Consider the following 12,225-nt stretch of genomic DNA (forward strand, 5'->3'; position numbering starts at 1 on the left):
CATTACCGTTGTTATATAAAAAAAAAAAAGAGAAAAAAAGAAGAAGAAGAAGCCTATCATAAAATGACGGAAGTACTCGTGAAAAGGACGAAACGCGAAGACCGTGGACTACCCCGACGTAGTCGTCGAAGTCGATGGACGCGTTTTATCGTGAATGTGCTAAAAGCAAAATCTTTCTGATACAACCTCGGAACCTTTTAGCGTCTCCTCAAGTGAAATTCAAACGAAGTTCGAGGAACGGTCCAAGATGGAGAGAAATGTCTAACGCTCGCCACGATCTATCTCTTAGTGCTTACTTTTTTTCCGCTTTGCCGATGCATCTCTCGTCGTGGCTCGATACTTTTTATTTTTCCTATTTGCAATCCCGACAATTCGCGAAATATTTCTTCCGAAGGAAAAGTAACCAAATCAAATTTCGTTATTATCAATTCGTTTGCTTGCTTTTGTTTTATAACTACACACATTTTTACGAGATTTACGGATACAATCATAAAGCATCATACGAATTATTTCACTACTAAATTTTACAAAAAAAAGCGATTTAAGTGTTTAACAATAAATTTATTTGTTTTCGAGGATATTTCAAACACCATTCTCGAGTAGTTTTCCATTAAACAAAACACGACTTCTTCTCGATAAGGGGTTAAAATGTATTTTGCGCGCTAGAGTAACGAGTATACGAAATGTTGTCAAAAGACAAGGTTAAAAGGAAAGACGCGAATAGGGTTGAAATAGACGTTGTTAGAAAGAGAGAGAGAGAGAGAGAGAGAGAGAGAAAAGGAAGGAAGGAAGGAAGAAGATAGAGATATATAAGGGGATGGGTGTTGGTAGAAGTCGAGCTTTCCGAAAATCCGCCTTAGTATGGTAATTGATTTAATTTGGGGGATGAATCCACCCTTAACGAACGGCGCGCCGCCTCGATGGGGGTGGTGGGAGGTTGGAGGGAGGTTGGGGGGAGGTTGGAAGGCTAAAGGGACCGTAAAAGCACTACGACGTCTATTTGAGGCGAGACGAGTGAGAGAAATTTAGAGACGAAAGAGCGTCCACGCGAGAAGACGAGCGCCTGATTACTAACGATCTGATTAATTCATGATTTTTAATTAAGGGGAAAAGTGTGGGAGCACGGTAGAACGAGTACGACGAGGAGTACAACTACAACGACGACGACTATGACGACAACGATGACGACCAAGACGACGAGGACGATGGTTCCGAACCGAGATATGGAAGATTATTTAACCTACCGTCCGCAAGATGAATTTGTACGAGTAATTATTACGAGCATAATTACGAGATACCTTCGTATAATCATTATCGGGACCCACGTTTCCTTTTTTTTCTTCTTATTCTTCTTCTTATTTGTAAAGAAATGTTCCTGTTGTTAACGAATTAAACGGAACTTTAGAGAGTAAAGAAAAGTGTACCTGAAAATTTGTTATCTGAAATAGGTAAATGATTTTATACGCGTTGAGATTTGATTGATCATTGTTTTTTCATATTTGTACATTTAAATCAGAGAATTAACGCGATATCGCTCTCGGGGTAAATTAATTAGATTTCTTTTCATGAACATTTGTCAATTAATAAATCGAGAAAACAGTATTTCGAGGAAGTTATCGTTACTGACAGATTATTAATTATTAACGGGAATATTTTACTGGGTCGTGGTTTAAATAGGAAAGACTATTGAGCGTACAAGAAATGGAAGTTAATTATTATATATATATATATAGTAGATGGGTGAAACTCGATGAAAGGAAAGAAAGAAAGAAAGAAAGAAAGAAAGAAAGAAAGAAAGGAAAAAAAAATAGGGGAGAAAGTAGGTAGAGAGATATCAATAGGATGCTTCGATTTAATTTCCAACGATTCCGGTAAGCTCATATGCAAGCCCATTTTGCCAGTTCCCATTGGTTGCGATTCTCTTTTTGTCGGGAATCGTTTTATATCTCCCACTTATTGATCACTCCCACCGCAAATTAATTAACGGCAATCGATGTGGCCTCGCCTCGTTATTACAAACTTATTTTCCAATGTATCTCTTTTTTAACCGAGTCTCATTATGTTCCATTTCTACCTCATTCAACCCTCTTTCCACCACTTTTTTTCGTCTAACCGTATTCCTCTCCCTTTCCCTCTCTCTTTCTCTTTCTCTCTCTCTCTTCCTCTTTTTTTCTCATTCGTATCGCGGTCGAACAAGCACATATCGCTTATTTTATTTTATTCCATTCGACAAACTACTTCAACTCCACGTAATATCTTCATAAATTCAATAAACGAAGCAAACAACATTTTAAATTTCATTAAACGAATTCCACCTTGCTCGGACGAACCGGATCGGCGAATAGCGGACGAGCAAACGAGAAAGAGAAAGAGAGAGACGTAGAGATAGATGGATAGAGAGAAAGAGAGCTTCCCCGATGTGGAATTTGTTTCATCAAAATTTTCAAACGCGACGATACGCGTACAATTTCATAGTTAGGGAGTCGATGAAAGCGTGCGTGCGCAAAAAATTGGAGAGAGAATGAGAGAGAGAGAGAAAGAGAGAGAGAGATCACTTTTCTTTTTTTTTTCTTCACAACGCAATGTTATTCGAATGGATAGAGATACTTGTACTTAGAAATAAGAGTGCAATTTGCTTACTTATCTTTTTTTTTATTAATTAATCCTAAAGTGCGATGATGCATAATAATAATAATAATAATAATAATAATAATAATCATTACCATCATTAATAATAACTAAAATATGAATTGATTCTTTCGCAAATGCGCGTTATAATGCAAAATAAATGTAAGTATAGATGAAAGCATGAGTTAGAACGATGTAGGACACCACTTCTCGCATTTACCTCTTGATCGTTAAACTCATCCAAGAGTGGTCTTTCACTGATCGAGATAGAACGATTAGGGATCGTATCCCAACCTTATAAGAAGAAGAAGAAGAAGAAGAAGGAAGAGAGAAGGAAGAGTAGGAAGAATAAGAATAAGAAGAATAATAAGAAGACGATCGCTGGATGCTTTCGTGTGTGGACTTAAGAGTGCAGGCGACGTGAAAGTTCATTAGAGGCGGCCCTGATGGACACGTGCATTAATCAAGATTTTAATTACCACCGCGTGTAACTGCGCGCTCGGCTAAAAACTAAACATACCTCCACCTCCTACCACCACCGGGGTACCTACTCTAACTCCTGCTTATAACGGAGCTCGGGCTCGTAGCTAGAGCTAGAGCCAGCTCTAATTAGAGCTCTTCTCGAGGCTCGAAGATTAAAAGCCAGGCCTAAGTGCCGGCGCGATGCGTTCTCTCTCTCTCTCTCTCTCTCTCTCTTTATCTCTCTCTTTTTCTATCTTTCTCTCTCTTTCTATCTCTTTCTATCTCTTTCTCGCACTAACAGACACCTCGCTTTTTCTCTCTCTAACCCATTCCCCCCTATCACCCCTTTCACCCTCTTCTACTACGGGTCTTCCTTCTCTTTCTATTTCTCTCTTTCCCTCTCTTTATGCTTATCCTCAACTCTCACCACCACCACCACCACCAGCACCACTACCACCACCACTATCACAACCTCCATCCGTCCGTGTTCTTCCTCCTCCTCCTCCTTCTCTTCCTTTTCTGTTTCGTTCCGTTTAATAGCGATCGGCCATTCGCGAAATACGCGAGTTGAAATCTAGCGAGTAAAAGAGCGAAAACCAACGAGAGTTCTCGGAAGCTCGAACAAAATAGCTTGATAATCGCATGGCTTTTCCTCTTCCCGAACGAAGAATCGAAACTACATTTTTTTTTCTTCTTCTTCTTTTTCTTCTTATTATTCTACTTTATTTCTCTTTCTTTCATTTTTTTTTGTTTTTCTTATTCTTTCCGTACTCGAGACTTTGCTTTCGAATTTTTGCTCGCGCTTAAAAGACTCTTGTCGAGAGATTTAAATTAAACAAAAATTGTTGATTCTAATGAACTTATTGTTGCTATCCAGTTGGAAGTTTTACAGTACGGTTGGGGTTATGAGTTTTTTCTTTTTTTTTTTTTGTATATAATAGCTTAAAATACGATTTGTAACGTTACATCGTTGGTTGTTTGTTTTATGAGACAACAAAAAAAAGTAGATAGAAAAATTGTCATTCTATGAGAAGGGGATTTTATCGATACTTCGATAAGGTTAGCGTGACAAAAAAAAAGGAAAAAAAGAGAAGAAAAAAAAAACGTAGTAATTGTTGGGTACATCGACTAAAATCAGAGTTACGTTGATATTCACAGGGTGCCAGAAAAAATGGAGTATAGTCCAATTACCAAGCAGCACGCGAAACTCGTATAACAAACGGAAACTGATAGGTGACAGTTCCAAAACAGACTTCGTCGTCCATATTTGTCCATGTACAAATCAGATTCTATGATAGAGTACGTACGTCATTGTGACAAGGTAGTACCAAAAATGGAATTTTAATACGCGTTGCTCAGAAAGTTGAATTTACGATATCAACTCCTGTGACAATGTGCGGTGAAACCATTGATTTAAAATTATTATCGATCATTCTTTTTTCGGAATTTTTGCAATCGATGATATAGCGCGAAAAGAGTATAGTTCGATATGATAATACATTTTTTTAGTTTTAAATTGGATAAGGCAAGGAAATGTGGGAGAATACGATTAAGATCGAGCAAAGAGAGAAGAAGGGGAGTACGCGTAGGAAAAGAGGGTTGATAGAAAGTACGTGGAAGAGGAGGAGGTGGTGGTGGTGGATGGTCAGTAAAATCCACAAATCACCGAATAAACCAGAACAATGACGGGTGGTGGGTAGAGAAGGAGTAGCTTGTGAGTCTGCTGGTGGTCCAAGGGAAGAGAACCATCACTGGTGACCGTACTGACCGGTGGTATGGGGGCTGGAACGTCGAGGACCCACTACACAACGAAACGCATAGCCCACCGACGATAAATTTGTCCGTGGAGTCAATAACAGAGGCTGTTTCTGTGATTTAATGACACCTGCCTCTGCATCCACGTCGCCCTCGTTCACTGGGCTGTTTGCCTGTTTTCGCTTTTCACTTCATTCCGCGTTTAGAGTTGGTCATTCTTCCTGCGGTAATGGGTTATACTTAATACGGCGACCGAATTGTTACGAATTTGTGCATTGATACCTCGCGTCGAGACATTTCTTTATTTTATAACATACTTGATTACTATATATATAATGTATTTTCTAAGCTTCCCTAAAATTGGGGTGAAAACGCGTAGATGATATGCTTTGCGAATTGGTAGTAGTAGCACGATATGATAACACAGACTGTTATTGCAGTAACATTTATGGTCTCGCAGTCGGCATAGTAATCATTGAAGCAAGAGACGTATTCGCCTAACCGAGGATACCGGAAAAGACCGGTACATCGTCCACATCCGTTATCAAACCACAGCTCGAACGAGGCGTGTATAACGTATCGGAGTGCGGCTTCTCGCGTCATTTATACGATAAGGAGCCAGCAACCCTTATGAATACCTCCATTATCTTTGCCTCGGTCGTTCCTTGCCGCCTGACACTTCCACCTCCATCTTTTCTCCACCCCCACCCTTCTGTCTTTCTCATTCTCTAACACACACACACATACACACGCGTTCTAACCCTTCTATTATTTGCCATAACGATCCACCGAGGATCGCTAGTGATAACAACCACGAAATTAATCTCACTATGTGTTTAATAATTGCGATAATGATGTGATGATATTTTACGTTAGCAAATAATTGCATTTTGTGGTATTTCCATTAAAAGCAAGGATATAATGCGGTTTTATAAATATTACAACATTTTCATGTTCTTCTTGTTAAATCGGTTAGATTCGTATAATTTGATTTTAATAATCAATTGTATTATTTTTTTAGAAGAATCAACGGGTTGTCGTATTATAGGATAAAATAAAAAATCATTCGATACAATTTGAAAAATCTTTGGGACGGGCGTAAGCTCCCTCTAGGATAACTGTCTGCTCTTCAGTATTCAGTCAGAAGGATGAAAATGAAGGTTCCAGAAGAAGAGACAGAGACAGAGATAGACGGATAGAGAAAGAGTGAAGAGGGACGGTGAGATTTCCGAGAGTTGGTGGTGGAGGGTGGTGGTGGTGGTGGTGGTGGATCGAGTAACGTATATGTCGGTGGACTTTGAAATCGGGATATTGAATTCACGCCGTTTCTGTTTTGACGTATCGCAGCCGGTGATACGATCCGTCGAGTTTATCAGGACGTGGACGTACGCGTAGGAAGTGATTTTTTCATTCTAACAAATAGCCTTTTGCGGTTTATCGGATTTCGTCGGGATATCCGTTGGTGCGAAACCAAGCGCACGTTACCACCATTGAGGTTCTTCCCTCCCCCCAGTTATCCTCCTCCTCCTCCTCCCTTTCCTCCTCCTCATTCTACCCTTCTTTCAACTGCCAACCACGTTATCGTCGTACTTCTTCTGCGATATTGCACGAATTTCCCTGGCACAGCAAGAAAAACGCGGGAAAATTTCAATTTAGTTTCATCGATCTTCTCAGTATTTCTGATAGTCACTTGTTCCGTTCCGTTCCGTTCCGTTTAATTTCGTTTCGTTTCGTTTCGTTTCGTTTCTTTTATCTTCTCCTTGCTTTTCTTCAATTTTTCTCGTACGAACGAAATGTTCTAGGAAAGATGAGAGAGAGGACAAAGTTCGCGCGTTAACTTGCACGCGTTCAAGTAATTCCCGTCGCGATTTCCGACATGCTACATTCAGTACTTCCGGTACGCGCGTCACTCGTTCCCGCTCGCACGCACGGGAAATTGCTGGGGAAATTCGAAAGTTCGAGCGATAAGCTATGAATTTCAATTGACTTTGGTAACATCTCCTACTCTCTACGACGAATCGATCTTCTCTACCAATGAACCTCGATATTGGGATAATAATAATAAATAATTCTTCTCTCTCTCTCTCTTTTCTTTTTTTCTTTTTTTTTCTTTTTTTTCTTTTTGCTTCTATTTTTCATATTTTTTTTGTTTGTATTCGTTTTGTTTTGTTTTTAATGAATCGTATTATTAGTCTACCATTTTGTACGTTATTAAAAAGTTTTTCGCTCGGGCTCGTATATCCCATTGGAAAAAAAGTTAGAGAAAAATAAAAAAAAGAAAGCAGCTCTGGTTTGATTGAAAATAATCAAATTTGAAATCCAAGAAGATTGAATTCGGTAACACAGACGTGATAGAACATTCCCGAATAAACTGCTGATTGAAATATAGCAAAATGAAAATGTCCGTCGTCCTCGGACGACTACGACGTCGAGCACTTATTAAGTGAGAATCAGACGGATGAAACGTATAAAAACGATACGAAAGAAAAGTATGATAGGCAAGGATCTATTTGAAAAACGTAATCGTTGGTTGGTTGGTTAGGTTGGGAATATCCCATCGTTGAGGGGACATTGACATTAGCTTTGAAAAAAAATATGATCGTAAACGACGGAAATTCGCACGGTGAGAGGTTAGCTCGTGATGGGAGGAGGAGGATGATGAGGAGGTGGAGAAGGGGGTGAGGTGCATATGAAGGGGGAATGGTTGAAGACGAGTGGAGAAACGAGGGGTTGGAGGGGTGGGGCGCTTGCAGATAGGGATATAAACGAGGCTTTGGGTGGGTGGGGGTGTGCATTAGCTAATCGCACTCTCGCTGCATTATTTATCCGATGCAGCCGCGCATTAGTCAAGCGCGCGTAGCGCGTGATTTGCCGTGGCAATCATCCCTGATTTGGCTAGGCTTTTCTCTCTTAACCGCCGATATTACGTCTCCGCAAGTACACTTTTATTTTTTTTCCTTTTTTTCCGTTTCGTTTCGTTTCGTTTCTATACATTCGAACAAATGTGACTGCCGGTTGAACGAATTTTAATGATTTTTCTTTACGATTTTTCTCTGTTTTTTTTTTTTTAAATGTCCCTTTTAATTTAGTTTTACGCGCGAATTTTTTTCGAAGAATTTTTCTATCAAACTTGTAGACTTTCGAAGACGATTAATCGTAGAATAATTTTTTTTTTTTTTAGGAAGAATTTCACGAAAGAAGTATACAAGTGTATACGACTATCTATGAAAAAAATATATATATGCAATATTTTTGAATTTAATAGAATAAAAGGAGAAAAAATAAATCTTACGAAAAATGCATTTTCGCTTTTTACCATTGTTACGTCCATTTGCAATGTTTCAAAAATCGTTGATATACGTTACATGGCAACAAGCTTTTCATAGCTCTGTGAAAAAGCGTAGACCATCTAGACCATTTTCGAAAAAAGTTATTTACGAAAGGCATGCGAATACCATGGTGAAAGCACTCTATTTACAGAACGGTCAAATTCAGTAGGTATACAGGGTGAATCAGCTAAGACCGGTCGTCACCTGAATAATTTTTACAATTTTAGTTATAGGAAAATCAAAATATTTCAAATCAACATATATTTTCATCTCATCAAGCTACGAATTATTTTATGAGGTTAATTATATTTCCCTGGTAGATGTGAGTTTGATTTCGCATGAAAAAAAAAAAGGGAACTTATAGGACAATCTAATACGTTGAACACGTGTTTCAAAAAATCTAAAGTAAAGTAAAATGACGTATGATGAATAATAAATTAATTAATTAGTATTATAATTAATTTTTAATTTAATAAATTCTATACGTATTAATATGATTATTATCGAAATCAAAATTTTCTGTTAAAAGATCTATTATTATTATTATTATTATTATTATAATGTAAGTTCTCTCTCTCTCTCTCTCTTTCTCATACATATATATAAAATGAAGCCAACAAAAGGGAAAGGTTATCGATGTCTCTGGATCATCCAGATCGCTTTCGAGAATGGTTCATAAGATACCTAACGAGATAGTATCGATTTCCATCGATCGTACGATGAGAACGCGTGGGCAGAAATACGTAGATTGTATGAGTTCCACTAGCGTAGCTACCAATTTATCTCTTTTCTTCTTGAAACCTTATATGAAACTGTTATTAATATATCGTTAAGAATATATATAAAAAGAAGAAAAAAAACAAGCAAAAGAATAGAAGAAAAGATCGAAACTTTATAAGCTAACGAAGTTCTATAAATTTTATATTACTTTTCAATGTTCGGAGGGGGGGGTGGAAGGAGAAGGAGAAGGAAAGAAAAAACAAAAATTCTAATATCACGAAACGAAATCTCATAGGTTTTATTTATCAAATTTTCCCCATGACGATATTTATATTAATTATTTGTACGTATAAAACAATGTTGTAAATAATTTTTGATACGATTATTTTTCGTACGTTTAATTTCCATCATGGATGAATATAGTAAGTAAGAAGGAAAGAAAGAAAAATAGATCGTGGATCGAATGCGTTACGCCATTGAGATAAACATCCGTGCAAGGTACCAAAAGAGAGACATCTACGTACGCCCACGTGTTTTGTGATTCTCGCAAGTCGTGTTAGGTTCCGTTGTAAAACACCATCCTGTATATGTGGGAGGATACATCTTATGCTTTCGTACTCGGGAATACACACGCGCACACATACACACGTGCATAATGATAGCCCGAATATCTCTAGTGGCAAGAGACACTTGCGACCGAAAGTATCCTGGTATGGTAGTCGTCGAGTGTCCGTTATTATTCAACGTTTAGAATTTAAACGACACACCGTTTTTAAAACGCCATTGAAAGTAATTACGTCATTTCTAAGAAAACGTTATTTTTAGCATCCATTTTCATCTGCTCGTCAAATCTTACGTGACTACTCTCTTTCTTTCTTTCTTCTTTTTCTTTTTTTCGGTTCCAACAGAAAAGTTTTTAAATTCGTTAAATATATATATGTATAAAAAAAGAAAAAAAATTGAATTAAATTAAAAAGATAAAAAAATCATTTCTAAACCTTATGTTTATTTTATTTCAGGTGTAAGGTGAGCGATGTTTGAGACTTATGAAGAGATGGATCACTCGTTGGAAGAGGCAAAATAATTAGAAACGAGAGGATGTATTTCCCATGAGAGAAATCAGAGACTACGGGAGACGAGTAAAGATAAAAGAGTAGGGTGAGCTGAGAGGGTTGGGGGAGAAACGATAGAGAGAGAGTCGGTGGTACGCTAATGGAAAGGCCTTCGATACACATTCAGTCCAGCTCGTCGTCTATGAACGCGTAACCATCGATCGATATATCGATACATATTCCATTCCATGTATCTGCGGCGCATGCTTACAGGAGTAGCTAATTACGTTTAATATCCTCGATTATGTGTTTGCATCGTACACACATTCCGTGATGCTTTATAGCTCTCTCTCTCTCTCTCTCTCCCTTAGTCGCGATTCCTATCTACGATGAGCAACTGTTAAAAGAGAGAGAAAGAGAGAGAGAGTAATGAGAAATTTTCAAGTGCATGTTTGTACACAAGACGATGGGATTTGTTTAACTAGTTTTTTTATTCATCCTTATATTTTCATTTTATTATTTTAAACTATAAATGTAGTGCTATAGGTTCTTGTTTGTTCTTTATAATATAGAAAGAATATATATATCGATAATGATTATCGTTGTTATGTTGGTTCGTTTAATTAATTTATTACATTTTAACATATTAATAAAGTACGATAAAGGAATAGATATATGTTTATATACTTTAGAGTTACTTATTTGTTTGCGCTCAAAGTCAGCTCGAAGTTATCGCCAGAATGAAGGGAACAAGCAAGTATGCCGTAGCTAAAAGGGAAATGAGAATGAATGTAATAATATATTTAATATTCGCCGGGTCCCTGCCTCCTCCACTCTCGGTATTACAAGTCAACCAATATTCTCGCCCCCGTTCTGCCTCCCTCCAACCATCTTTCCACCCCCCAACCTCGAATCCCTTCCACCAGCATCCTTTCTCTCCCTCCTTCTCTCTCTCTCTCTTTCTCTCTCTCTTCCTTTCTCATTCTTTCTCTCTTTCTCTTTGTTTTCCAACCCTTCTCTTTCTCCGAGCACCACCCTTCGAAACCACCCCTGCGTCTCACCACTTTCCTGTTATCCTCCGAAGCTTCTCTTCTCCGCTCTCTCACCGACTTTCAAAGTGCACCGACATTATTTCCGCTGTAACCAATGCGCCAGGTTGAGAGAGAGAGAGAGGGAGAGAGAGAGGGGTGGGGAAGGAGTTGCCTTTTTTCTGGCGGCATGAAACAGCCTTCGCATTACGTCGAATCGAAAAGAGAGAAGAAGAAAAAAAAAGAAAAAACGAAAAAGAAAAAAAAACGAACAGGACTAGAGAGTGAAGGATCGGGGAATTCAAAAAGTGAACGGAAAAGTACGGTGCGTGCGTTCTCGGTCTTCCGGTACGATTGAAAGGCAGGATTAACCACGTAGTTTTCGTTTTCTCTACCTTTCTTCATTTCTTTCTTCCTTCCTTTCTTTCTTTATTTATTTCTTTCTTTCTTCTTTTCTCGCTATTTTCGAAATACAGCCGTCGTTGTTTTGATTCGTTGGCTACGAATACGTACAACGAAGAGCGGCGTTCTTCTCATTTAGTAACTATCGTTCAGGTTAAAAAGGTTTAACCAATTAACTATTTTTTTATTAATAAACGTACGTGTTCGTTCATCGTGGATGAGAAACCAAAATGATTAAAACATCGTATTACGATGATTCATAAATATTTGCTGATGCAATATTATTTACAAACGTTGCATAATATATGAACGGTATTATTCGAAAGAAAATCGTAACAATCGTTAAATTTCTTTTATGCACGCGTTTACCGAGAAGAAAATAAACACGAAACAACATATATATATTTCCAATTACATATCACTTGTCTCCCGTTTCGTTCGAGGAACAGATGGATCGTAGCTTAATCATGGCAATCATTGCTGCCCGTGTCAGCGTAAAGCCTGAAATCGTTGGAAATTAAATTTTTCTTCGCAAAGGTGGCCGCCTCCACCCCCACCTCCCACACCTTCCCCCAACCGCACGGCCTGTGGATTCATAAGATTCAATATGCTACGCGAGCGAGCAGGTTGCTAAAGAATAGAAAGAGAAAGAGATAGAGAAAGAGAGAGAATGGTGGGACAAGGGGTAGCAAGTGGCACGAAGAAGGGGTTGCTTTTATAGTTTACATCAAATACGTGCCCTTCTTCCCTTCTTACTCGCTCTCGTTCGTTCACTTTTTCTCCTCCTCTCTCTCTCTCTCTCTCTTTCTCTTTCTCTCTCTTACTCGTTTTCTCCAAAGCCGTACGAGA

The 12,225-nt window shown here is 38.3% G+C and overlaps 1 long non-coding RNA gene across 1 annotated transcript in view; it reads left to right on the forward strand.

The window, feature by feature from the left end:
* Positions 1 to 12,225, forward strand: part of LOC122525901 — an 86,283-nt gene that overhangs the window by 13,056 nt on the left and 61,002 nt on the right. The window contains exon 2 of the long non-coding RNA XR_006305910.1: positions 9,914 to 9,920. This is a non-coding gene — a long non-coding RNA (uncharacterized LOC122525901). The remainder of the gene's footprint in view (positions 1 to 9,913; positions 9,921 to 12,225) is intronic.

This window comes from Polistes fuscatus, unplaced genomic scaffold, assembly GCF_010416935.1.
Source record: "Polistes fuscatus isolate 324 unplaced genomic scaffold, CU_Pfus_HIC Scaffold10, whole genome shotgun sequence".
Taxonomy (NCBI): Eukaryota; Metazoa; Arthropoda; class Insecta; order Hymenoptera; family Vespidae; genus Polistes; species Polistes fuscatus.